Source organism: Vulpes vulpes, chromosome 11 (assembly GCF_048418805.1).
Source record: "Vulpes vulpes isolate BD-2025 chromosome 11, VulVul3, whole genome shotgun sequence".
NCBI lineage: Eukaryota > Metazoa > Chordata > Mammalia > Carnivora > Canidae > Vulpes > Vulpes vulpes.
In genome coordinates this window covers 73,528,737-73,541,434 of record NC_132790.1, presented here as the reverse complement: position 1 = coordinate 73,541,434, position 12,698 = coordinate 73,528,737, and the positions used below count along the sequence as shown (strand labels likewise).

The 12,698-nt window shown below is 36.8% G+C and overlaps 1 long non-coding RNA gene across 3 annotated transcripts in view; it reads left to right on the top strand.

Annotated features, from left to right (window-relative positions):
- LOC140594453 (uncharacterized) overlaps positions 1-12,698 on the top strand; it is a 640,333-nt gene that overhangs the window by 210,693 nt on the left and 416,942 nt on the right. The window contains exon 3 of one of the 3 annotated variants that reach the window (XR_011995253.1): positions 1,988-5,372. The exons of the other annotated variants lie outside the window; for them this stretch is intronic. This is a non-coding gene — a long non-coding RNA (uncharacterized lncRNA). Of the gene's footprint in view, positions 1-1,987; positions 5,373-12,698 lie in introns of those variants that run through there. 3 annotated transcript variants of the gene reach the window in all.

Here is a 12,698-nt window from a genome sequence, read left to right as displayed (position 1 = left end):
TCTATCCAGATTATTATTTTCAATGAACACTTGAAGTTCTCCTTAGAATTCAGCCATAATATAACAGTAAAAGAATTAGCTAAGGAGAACTGAATCCATTGTAATAAATGCATATTTTCTAAGCAGCTAAACTAAGAATAATTTAAACATAGGCCAATTCAATCATTCATACACTCCAGTTTCATTTCATTAAAAAAAAATTTTTTTTATTTATGACAGACAGACAGACACACACACACACACACACACACACACAGACACCGGCAGAGGGAGAAGCAGGCTCCATGCACCAGGAGCGCGACGTGGGACTCGATCCCCGGTCTCCAGGATCGCGCTCTGGGCCAAAGGCAGGCGCCAAACCGCTGCGCCACCCAGGGATCCCTCCAGTTTCATTTCAGAAGGCATATGAATGCATTTTAGTGCTTTTGTGGGCCAGAATGCCCAAAGTATAGAGTGTTCTTACTAGGTTATGGACGAAAAGCTAACAGGTGGCTTATGAAATATCTGGCTGACCAGGACCCCCTTTTCTTTTCTTTTTTTTTTTTTAAGATTGTATTTATTCATGAGAGACAGAGACAGAGAGACAGAGACAGAGAGACAGAGACACAGGCAGAGGGAGAAGTAGGCTCCATGCAGGGATCCTGCTGTGGGACTCGATCCCGGGTCTCCACGATCATGCCCTGGGCTGAAGGTGGTGCTAAACCACTGAGCCACCCGGGCTGCCCAGGACCCCTTTTCATCCTGATGATTTAACATCTCTTACTTGTATGTTTCTTTCTTTCTTTTTTTTTTTAAATTTTTATTTATTTATGATAGTCACACAGAGAGAAAGAGAGAGAGAGAGAGGCAGAGACACAGGCAGAGGGAGAAGCAGGCTCCATGCACCGGGAGCCCGATGTGGGATTCGATCCTGGGTCTCCAGGATCGTGCCCTGGGCCAAAGGCAGGCGCCAAACCACTGCACCACCCAGGGATCCCCTACTTGTATGTTTCATACTGATACTTAATGGCTGTTATTGAATAAACATTTTTTATTTTTTTGGTATCAAAACTGATAGACTATTACAGTGCATCCTGATCTGTTTTTATGCAGCCACATTAAGTTTGTAATTAAAGTTCAGCGATGGGTCTTACTTTACTACATGGAGATAACCAAATGGATATCTTTAGTCCCCCCCCCCCCACTTTTATCCTTTTTGATTATGGTACAGAATTGTCTAATTCTTAATAGGGAATGATTTGCAAAATGCAATTGCCTTCTACACAATATCTTCTGCAGTTGTAATAGGGATGGGTTTATAGACTCCTGAATGCCTTTCTTCTCTCTGTTTCCCAAATTTAGGCAGAGGAAATGTGCTTTCTGGGGTGAATGCAGCCTGGAACACATTTCCCCATTGCTCAACTGTTTCTTTTTCTCCAGTTCTTTCTTGCCTTCCTCAATTAAGAATTTTCCCTCAATTGCTAAGGCAGAGTTTAGAAACTCTCCACTTACTGAGAGTTTGCTCTATTACTGTTTCAAACCCATTACATGTCGGGGACTGTACTCTTTCCAAGCCTGCGTTACTATATTTTTACTTATGTGAATTGAATGAAGTAAAATAAAACATGAGAAAGTCACTTGAAAAAAATCACTATGCAAATATAAGCAGTAGTTTTAATGGCAGTAATAATCACTGATATAAGATGAGAGTTAGTAGATATTTAAAAATCACTTTTTGATTCTCAGTGGGCCCACTCTCCAGGTAGTATTTTTGCTATTTGCATTCCGAAGCCTCAAATGTTTCAGTATTAACAGAAAGAGTAAAAATAATGGTTATTATTATCATCATGATAGTTTAATGAATATCCACAGGATGCACAACAGAGTCTTTTACAATTACAAAGGTGGTAATTTGAAGCCAGAAATATCAGTGTTGACAGCTCTGTCTCTTTAACAACACACGGAACTTGTATAACAGTTGTTTATTTGTCCTCTTTTGAACTGGCAGGTTTAGAGATGATGATATATAAATATCCCTGCTCTGGTTTTACTTTGAAGACTTTAATAGAATATCAAAAACAGCTGACATGAAGAAATGAGGAATCACGGGAAGCAGAGGAGACAACAGAAGTGAAAGCAACCAGCTTCTTTAACCACATGTATATGACTTCCCAGCACGGCTTCCAGGGCAAATAAACTGCACTTGCACCATGTCAGAAAAGTGGAGGCCTATCCTTGAATTTCTATGTAACTCATAGAGATGTAACTGTATCCTTTTTTATAGCAAAAAAGGATACAGATTTTGCAGTCAGACACCCTGCCGTGAAATCCTGACTCCACCAGTGACTACTGGTTTGTTCTTTAAATCCCTCCTTCTTGAGCCACTGGAACCTCTAGCTCTTCTAGTCCCTCTTTCTTCTTCAAGTTTATTATTACTTTCAGAGTTTTCTTTCATTTGGAGTGTACCCGAGATCTTGTGGTAGATCACTTCAGCCACTCTTAACACTCTCTGTACCTGGCCTATGTTTGCAGGGTAAACCTTCTTCTGTGTTTACCCTGCAAACAGAGGCCCATCCAAACATCCACTTTCTCATTCCTGGGTCTTTCATTGCAGCTGGTGGGGTGGGGGAAGAACCCCAGGGCATCACAGTGTTACTGAGGTTGCTCTTTTCTCTTCCCTGCTCCCTGACATCAGCAAGGCTCCCAGGATCACTTGAAAAATTCTTCATGTGTCAGTGATTTCCTGCTCCCATTACCCACAGTAGATGGCTGTCCTAAAAGTTCACCTCTCATCTGAGTTTCCCAATAGTGCTGCTTACCTCTTAATGTACAGATAGTATGGCATTCTCAGGCAGCAACCCTTTAGCCTTCTGTGTAAACTGAAAAATTATATATGAACTACCTTGTCTCCTTCATTTTGCCCCAGGGGAAGAGGTCGGCTAAGCCTTCTGTGCTCTTCATGTTATCTCCTTTATTCTATCAGAATTAGGTTTCTTATTCCTCTCTCCAACATTTCTACCTTCTCTTTTTCTGTAGACATTTCCTTCATTGCCTAAAACATATTCAAGGAAAGAATTCCTTTACAACTCTATATTCTCCTTTAGTTGCTGTCTTATTCCTTTCTCTTCAGTTCTTACTCAGTTTCTATAAAGTGGAGTTGTTTCCAAGGGTCACAGTTTCAAATATTTGTTGGAGACCAGCGAGTCAGTAGTGAAAATGAGCAAAGAGGGCTAAATATAAGGTAATCATGGGCTTACCTTTGTCTGAAACTGACACTATTATGCCCTTTGCTGTCATATGGGAGTGGGGGTCCAGTTTGGCTAAAACATCTGATTTTGTTTTCCAAGAAAAGCAGGAAATCTGGATTTCCATTTGAAATATCTCAGTGTTTAAAACACTGTCCTAACAAAGTCCTAACAAAGTACATATGTGGGCTGAATTTGGATTATATAGTTCAGTTTTTAACTTTTGGCCTGCACTATCTTGATATCTCATTTAATCAACCTACTGCATCTGTTTTCTGCCTCTAACACTCCTTAGGAATTGCTTTATACTAGCACTTCTCAAAGGTATATGTGGCCTAGAATATTCTATGGATTTTGTTAAAACATAAGAATGAATTCTGATTCAGTAGATCCAGGGTGAATCCTGAGTTTTACATTTCCAGCAAGCTCCCACATAATATTGCTGGTCTATAGACCAAATTGAATAGTAAGGCTTGAGAGGACCTGCTCATCTTTACAAATTTATCTCATGATAAACCAATTAAAGCTCCTCTCTCTCCCCCAGACTGAATCTTTCTTTTCTGTGCACCTGCTATATCCTGATCCAATACCTATAAAGGTGCCTGTAATTCTTCTTTTCATTGACATGTTTATGTGACTACCTACTGGTCTATAAGCTCCTCGATGGCAAGGACCACAACTTATCCTTTTGCTTTCAAGCAGTACTGCAGTGGTAGGAATGGAATTAGTACTAAATAGCTTTGTCCATCTGCTCTCATTTCACATCAGGCATGTGTGTGCACGTGTTTCTTCTCAGAGGAGTTAGGTTGAAATGTGGAGGGTTCATTATGTTGAAGAATAGAGTCTCTTTTCACAAAAACTTCTGGCTTATAATAGGTTCCCAAAGAAGGATTCAGTGCCATATTTTGATAGATTTTTCTGTTCTATGTTCAAATTGGTCTTATAATGTCATCTTCTCAATTTGTGTTGCCAATTTGGGAAAAATACTAAATTCCTTTAGCTTTTATCTTTTGAGTGTTTCCAATACTTCCAAGGGACATCTGGAAGTTGTGTGTTATCTTCTATTATGGCTTGGTAAATATCATCCAGGGTTTTTCTGCTTTAGAGGCAGCCTGCCAGATATTTGAAGAGATCTAATTGTGTCTAGAAGAAGTAAAGCTAAGAGTGGAGGGTGGCAATATAGGTACGGGGTTGTAAATTTGATGTATTCACAGACATTTTCTTTCAGTGGCAAGAGGCTTTCTAAGCATTGTGCTTCTTACTCAAATGTTTAATATGGTGTGGTGAGGTTCAGAACTCTGGGTTCTTTAACCTTGCCTCACTCTAACTTGCATACTCTTCAATTGATCAATCGTCAAGTAATTATAAATAGCCTAGCATGTGTCCAACACTGTGACAGATATCAAAAATGGTAAGATATGTCTTGACATGATTTCCTGCCTACTAAGCATAGACGCAGTATCTTAAAGAGACTACTGATTTAAGGAAAGGGATTAATGTTTGTTGAGGATTTACCATTTGCTATTCAAGGCTATAATTTATATTATTTAACATAGACTTTATATTATTTAACTCACACACTAAAACATTGACATATAGATATCTCTAGCTCTATTGTATAGCTGAAGGAACTGAAGCTAAAAGAAGTTAAGTAACTTGTTTAAGATGCCAAATTAGTAAGTACTTTAGCCAGAATTTCTACAGTTCTGCCTCCAGAATCCAAAGACTTTCAATCACAATTTCTAGCAGGGATCCCAATAAAATTCAACAAGGGAAATTCAGTAAAGTCTTCCCTGCTTTTTGGCTTCTTTCCGTGTTTGGTTTCTAGAGGAATCTGGGCTTAAAGGGAGCTAGGTTTCTGCTGTTGAGAGAATCTTCAATAGCTCACTCTGGTGGTAGAGGTAGAGTTAGCAAAAAAATTGTTAAAAGTAAAATGAAGCTGAGGGGCATCTGGGTGGCTCAGTCAGTTAAGTGTTAGACTCTTGACTTCAGCTCCGGTCATGATCTCAGGGTCATGAGATCAAGCCCCGTATAAAGCTTAGTGCTGGATGTGGAGCCTGCTTGAGATTCTCTCTCTCCCTCTTCCTCTGCCCTTCCTCACTATTCACTCTCTGTCAAAAAAAAAAAAAAAAAAAGTAAATAAATAAATAAAGTAAAATGAAGCCAAGAAATTTTGATTTTTTAAAAAAAAGATTTTATTTATTTATTCATGAGAGACACAGAGAGAGATAGAGGCAGAGACACAGGCAGAGGGAGAAGCAGGCTCCATACAGGAAGCTCAATGTGGGACTTGATCCCGGGTCTCCAGGATCACACCCTGGGCTGAAGGTGGCGCTAAACCGCTGAGCCACCAGGGCTGTGCAGAAATTTTGATTTTTGAAGAGTACACGGTATTCTAGCCTCATGCTTTACTATTGCCTGTATCAGAATCTCTTAGAGGGATTATTAAAGTAGTTTTCTTGGCCCTTAAAGTTATGAATTAATAGGTCTGGGCCTGGGACCCCAAATGTGCATTTCTAATAAGCTCCTGAGTGATGCTGGTGTTGCCGACCACTGGACCACAATTTGAATAGCACTGATTTTGAAAATGAACATTCACTTATATATTTCATCATTCAACAAATATTTCTTTTTTGAGTTTTTACTATATGCCACATATTATGCTGGAGAATTGGCTGTAGTGCCTACTCTGGACAATCAATTATTGTTGGTAATATCTCATTTCCCAGGGATCTAATAATGATATAGTCAATCCTTTCAGAGATCACACAATAGCATTTTTATCTATGCCTGAAATTTTTTCACCTTTAGGTAAACTTCTAGATATGAAATTACTTTATCACAGGATAAAACATTTTTAAGAATTTTGATATGAAGTTACCAAATTATTTTTCAGAATAATTTTGCTAATTTACTATCCAACGGGATGATGAGAATGTTTTAATAAACTTGCATTACTGCAGGGTGTTATGACTTCTGTTTAGGTGTTTATCTCCTCCTTGTTGATATGTAAGTGTGCTTACCTATCAAGGATATGGACTTTTAAAACAGCCTAGTTTTTGAAGATTATATCTAACTTGGTATTAAGTGACCTTGAAAAAATTGCTTTGTGACTTCCTGAATCACAAAGCAAAGAGTCTTGGCAGGAATAATTTGCCTTCTTTGGTAAATAAGTTACTAAATGGTTTCTAAAACATGAATTCCTTGAGAATGGACAAACCAATACTAAATAACCTTCAAGTTCTGACCAGTGTGATCACTGTGTTCTGATATTTAGGTTGCTTCCTTTGTATCTGCAGTACATTGAATGGAAGATGTAAAACACCTTTACACAAGGCAGAATGGAATACCAATTGGATCTCACTGACAAATCTAAACATGAGAAGGGTTCTTTTCTGTTTATATTCAGTAATGCAAGCAAACTGAAAGAGACAGCAAGCAATGACACTAATACATCATTGAGCTGTTTTGTATTCATAACTTTTCAGTGATAGCACCTTTCTTTAATGCAGTATTGATTCAGCAAAGAAATGTTACTCTATTACTTTCTTGAGCTGTTGAATTAGGTTAAAGGACACTGTTATGGTTTTTAGCTGGAGATTGAGAATTTTTATAAACTAGTATCCCTTAAAATCACCCAAAGGTCACTGGCAAGAAAGTTGACTATTAGGTTTATGACAAATTGGGAAATGGGTTAGTTATAAAGTACAGGGCATTTTAAGCAGCAACAATATTGGGTTTGGGAGGTGGGTAGAAATCCTTGGGAAGAAGAGAGCCTGATGGTAACTCCAAAATTAAAGAAGACCTATCTCAATTTTGTTCATTGAGAAGTTTGGCTCATTTTCTAGTAGTCATGACAAGTATTGGACAAAGGTAGACCACAGAGCTCAACACCCAACAGGAGGGAATTATGACTTCTCCTTTTTCCACTAAGCTTTTTTCTGGAGTGTCAGATCAAAGAAAGGTCTATGTTAATACGATAATGGATGCTCATATGAAAATTGTGCTGGTTTGGGTAAATGCAAATCCACAAAATTATAGCAAATATTTATACAGAGTTTTTAGCAAAATAATCTTTCCTATAATGAAATTTGACTAGTAATATATATATATATATATATATACACATACATATATATATACATATATATATATATAGAGAGAGAGAGAGAGAGTCAATGTAGTTATATAATATAATTTTTTTTATTGCCAAACCATACTTTTGGATACTTCCCTTTGCTGACCACCAAAATTTCTGGATCTGTTTATAGACTGAACTCTATCCTTTCTAGTGGTGGCCTCCTCAACCCAAAGGTTGTTTGCGTTTATTTACTCTAAAAAAACAAGAATTGCTTCTTTTGAATGAGAATGAGAAAACAATATCCAAAGACTCAGGAAGATTGTTGTATAATGATTCAATGCCATACTTCATTGCTATAGTAATAACTTGTGAGGTTTGCAAGTTATTTTCACAGCTTGATTCACCAGCATTCCCTGTGGGCTGCAAACCATATTCTCTTTCCTCTTACTTTCTCTAGCATTACTTTGTCTCCTATATTGATAGGACGATAGAGTGTAAATATATTTCTAGAGTAATTTTCCACAAATGGGGATGGTCATGAATAGGAGGCCCCCCATGTGCCTGTGTTTTCAGGCTCTTCAGGAAGATTTTTTTAAAAATCAAAACATGTCTTGATGTTTTCATTTAGAGTATCTTTCCTCTGTGTTAAATCTTGAAACCAGGTAACTCAGAATGAAATAATTCATCAGAATTTTTTTTTAAAATTAATTTTTATTGGTGTTCAATTTACCAACATACAGAAAAACACCCAGTGCTCATCCCGTCAAGTGTCTGCCTCAGTGCCCGTCACCCTCATCAGAATGTTATTAGACATTTGTACCTTAGCAAAAATCAGTTTTCAGGGCTTTGGATGACTGAGAAGAGATTTCTGTGATGTGGGATGAGGAAGAAGGGGCTAGGGTGACGGAATTGGGAGGAAAGAGAAAGTAGTAGGACTTGGGCACAAGTTTCACATACTTTAATTCTGCCTAAGATAATTTCTGGAAGGAATGGCACAGATTAATAGAAATTTGCAAGGTGATTGGTTAACAGTCTTGATGTTCACTCCTTGCCCTATTGTCCATGAGGTTTGGGGCATGTCACTGAATCTGTCTCAGTTCACTCAACTGACAAATTGAGTGATTTGTACATGACTAGCCCTTTTTCCTGCCTCAAGTGCTCCCTTTTTTACTTGCATGCTGTTTCCAAATGGAGTGTTAAAGAACTGCTTCAACTATGGCATTTTCCTCATTAAAATTTTAGTAGGTTTCCTAATGAGATATCACCTCATACTGGTCAGAATGTCTAAAATTAACAAGTCAGGAAGCAATAGATGTTGGCAGGGGTGCGGAAAAAGGGGAACCCTCTTACACTGTTGGTGGGAATGCAAGCTGGTAAGGCCGCTCTGGAAAACAGTGTGGAGTTTCCTCAAGAAGTTGAAAATAGACCTATCCAATGACTCAGCAATTAAACTATTAGGTTATCTACCCCAAAACTACAAATGTAGTGATCTGAAGAAGCACCTGCACCCTAAGGTTTATAGCAGCAATGTCTATTTGCTGCTATAAATGTCTATTTGGCAATAGCTAATCTGTGGAAAGAGCCCAGAGGTCCATCAACAGATGAATGGATAAAGATGTGAGATATATATGTATATATAATGGAATATTACTCAGCCATTGAAAAAAAGAAATCTTGCCAATTGCAGTGATGTGGATGGAACTAGAGGGTATTATTCTAAGCAAAATAAGTCAACAGAGAAAGACAATTATCATATGATCTCATGTGGAATTTAGGAAACAAATCAGGATATCATAGGGGATTGGAGGGAAAAATAAGACAAGATGAAATCCGAGGGAGACAAATTATAAGAGACTCTTAATCATAGGAAACAAGCTGAGTGTTGCTGGAGGGAAGGGGTTAGAGGGATGGGGTAACTAACTGGGTAATGGACCTTAAGGAGGGCACATGATATGAGCATTGGGTATTATATAAGACTGATGAATCACTGAATTCTACCTCTAAATTTAATAATATACTAAATGTTAATTGAATTTAAATTAAAAAACCCTTTAGTGGGTTTCTTTTGCTTTAGATATCAGAGTTCAGATATTTAAAGAAACATTTAGAGTCCCCTACTCATAGCTGAGCCTATTGCCAACTTTGCCTCAATTAGCTCTTCCAGGCAAATCTCCCATGCCTTACAAAGAAGCCTGAATTCCCAGCTCTAGTTAAATGGATCTGCTCTGTGTCTCATCAATAAGTGTGTTTCCTAACTTTCATCATTCTCCCTGTAGTACCCTGAATCACAATGCCCCTCCCCTATCTATTGTACTTTTACCTAGTCTTCAGGGTCTTACCACTTCCCCCTCTTATCTACATGCTCTGATTTGAATGACCGATTTGAATGACCTTCTTTCACTCAAACTCTGAATGCATTCCAACATCACACTTGTGATACCCTGACTTATTGCCCTATGTGGAGAGTTGTTTTGTTGTGGCTAGGTCTTAATATGTCACCTAGGCTCTAGGTTCCTCAGGACAAGGGAAACAATTTTCTGTTTCAGTATAATTCCTTTCTTATCTAGCAGTTGGTAGATGATAACACTATAGGTCTCTAATGTTAGGAGGATGCTATTTTTTGAAAATATTAAGCCAACACATATTTTACACTTCCTAAATCATGGTATAAAGTATATTTCCTTTACACATGACTAAGAAACATCCATATGGCTTCTAAGGATGAGGTTAAAGTGGAAAAAGAGTGAATGAGACTATAGTGAGGAGCTAAAGGAGGAAAGAGTGAGATCCCATCTCTTTCCTTTTGAGATCCCGTGTGCTTGGAACAATCTGATCTACCATGGTAATTTTCTCTGGGTCTGAGGACAGAAAAAGAATGTCAACATGCTAATAATTTCTCTTGAATTGCCACTTTAGCTTCATCTAATATCTATTGATATGTAATGCTATCATTATCATTCTTTTGCAAAGGTTTCCTAACTTCTAAAAGACTTCTCTTTTTAGTTCACAAGTTATTTAGCAGTTCTTTTAAATTTTCCTATTTTAATTTTAACGGTCTTTTCATTTTTAATTACTAATTTAACCATGATGAATTATGTGATATAAGTGATATCATTTTTCTAAAAATATTTTAAGGATTCCTTTGGTACCTTGGGAATGGATAATCTTGTAATTGTAATTGCTCCATGTGTACTTGAAAAGAGTATATTTTCTTGGTATATGTATGTGTATTAAAAAACCCAAATACACACACACACACACACACACACACACACACACACACACCTCTAAGCTTGACCTTGGTGATTTTGTTGTTCAATCTTCTATATGCATGCCATTTTTTAAAAACCTTGAACTATCAGTTTCTGATTGACCTGTGTTAAAATTTCCCCCAAATGATTTGGATGTATTATCCTTGCAATTATGATATTTTTTCAGAAAAAGTATATTTCAAACTGTGATTTTAGGTATAGGCTCATTTGTTGTTATATCTTCTTGCTGGATTATTTTCATTGTAATCTTCCTCTATATCCCTATCAATGATTTTTCCCTAAGTTCTCTTTTGTCTGCTAAGACTGTTGTCACTACAGCTTCCTTATAGTTATTTGCAAGATATATTTTTCTGTGTTATGTTTTCAATGTATTTCTTAAAAGCAACATAAAGCTGGGTTAAAAATAATCCAACTTGGGATCCCTGGGTGGCTCAGAGGTTTAGCGCCTGCCTTCGGCCCAGGGTGTGATCCTGGAGTCCCGGGATCGAGTTCCACATCGGGCTTCCTGCATGGAACCTGCTTCTCCCTCTGCCTGTGTCTATACCTCTCTCTCTCTCTCTGTCTCTCTCTCTCTCTCTTTCTGTGTGTCTCTCATGAATAAATAAATAAAATATTAATAAAAGAATAATCCAACTTAATATTTGCAGTTTCATAGGTGTATTATTAGCTTTATATTTATTTCAGTAATTGATATTTTGGGACTTTTTGCTTTCTGCTTAAGTTCTTATTTTAAAATTTTTGTTTATTTATTTTAATTCTAGTATAGTTAACATTCAGTGTTATCTTAGTTTCAGGTGTATGATATAGTGACTCAGTAATTTTATACATTACTCAGTACTCATCATGATAATTGTACTCTTAATCCTCTTCACCTCTTTCACCTATTCTCTCACTCACTGTCCTCTATAACCCTCAGATTGTTCTTTATAGTTAAGAATCTGTTTCTTGGTTTGTCTCTTTTATTCTTAATTTGTTTTTTCTTAAATTCTGCATATGAGTGAAATAATATGGTATTTGTTTTTCTCTGACTTATTCACTTAGCATTATACTCTCCAGATCCATCCATGTCATTGCAAGTAGCAAGATTTCATTCTTTTTAATGGCTGAATAATATTCTGTGGTGTATGTATGTATGTGTGTAAGTGTATACACACATGCATTGTATATATTGTATGCATATATTAAATATATAATATGTACCTCCACTTCTTTTTTATCCATTCATCTAAACTATGGCTGCTTTCATAATTTGTCTATTATAAATAATACTGCAATAAACATAGGGGTACATATGTCTTTTCAAATTAATGTTTTGAAATTTTTTGGGTAGATAACCAGTAGTGGAATTACTGGATCATATAATATTTCTATTTTTAATTTTTTAAGGAAACTCCATACTGTATTTCACAGTAGCTGCACCAGTTGGCATTCCCAGCAATAGTGCATGAGAGTTCCTTTTTCTCCACATCCTTGGCAACACTTCTTTCTTGTATTTTTTATTTTAGCTACTTTCACAAGTGTGAGGTCATATCTCATTGTGGTTTTGATTTGCATTTCCTTGATGGTGAGTGATATTGATCATTTTTTCATGTGTCTGTTGGCCATCTAGATGTCTTCTTTGGAGAAATATCTGTTCATGTCTTCTGTCCATTTTTTAATTGGATTATTTGTTTTTTTGGGTTTGGATTATATGGGTTCTTTATATATTTTATATACTAACTCTTTATTAGATATATCATTCCTATTTTCTTAGGAAATCAGATCCAGTGAATTTTAATGAACTGGGTTGCCTGTTCTTGAAATTTCTCATTTTTAAGTGCCTGACACAGGAAAGAAGGTACATTATATCATTATATCCAAAGGTACATTATAAAAATATGTTTTTTACCCAAAAAGATGTTTACCATCATTTCTGAGCAGTCATTGCCTATATTTTCTGAGCTTCTCCCTGGTTTCCTTGCATGAGCCCATCTGACAAGGAAATGCGGCTATTTTGTTTGTCCTCTCTCCATACTGGACCATTTCTGTCAGTGTTCTAATTCATCCCTGATGGTCTCTGAGATACATAGACTATTCCACAAGACTCAATAGTTACTCTTAAGAAATTTTTAGATAGAATTG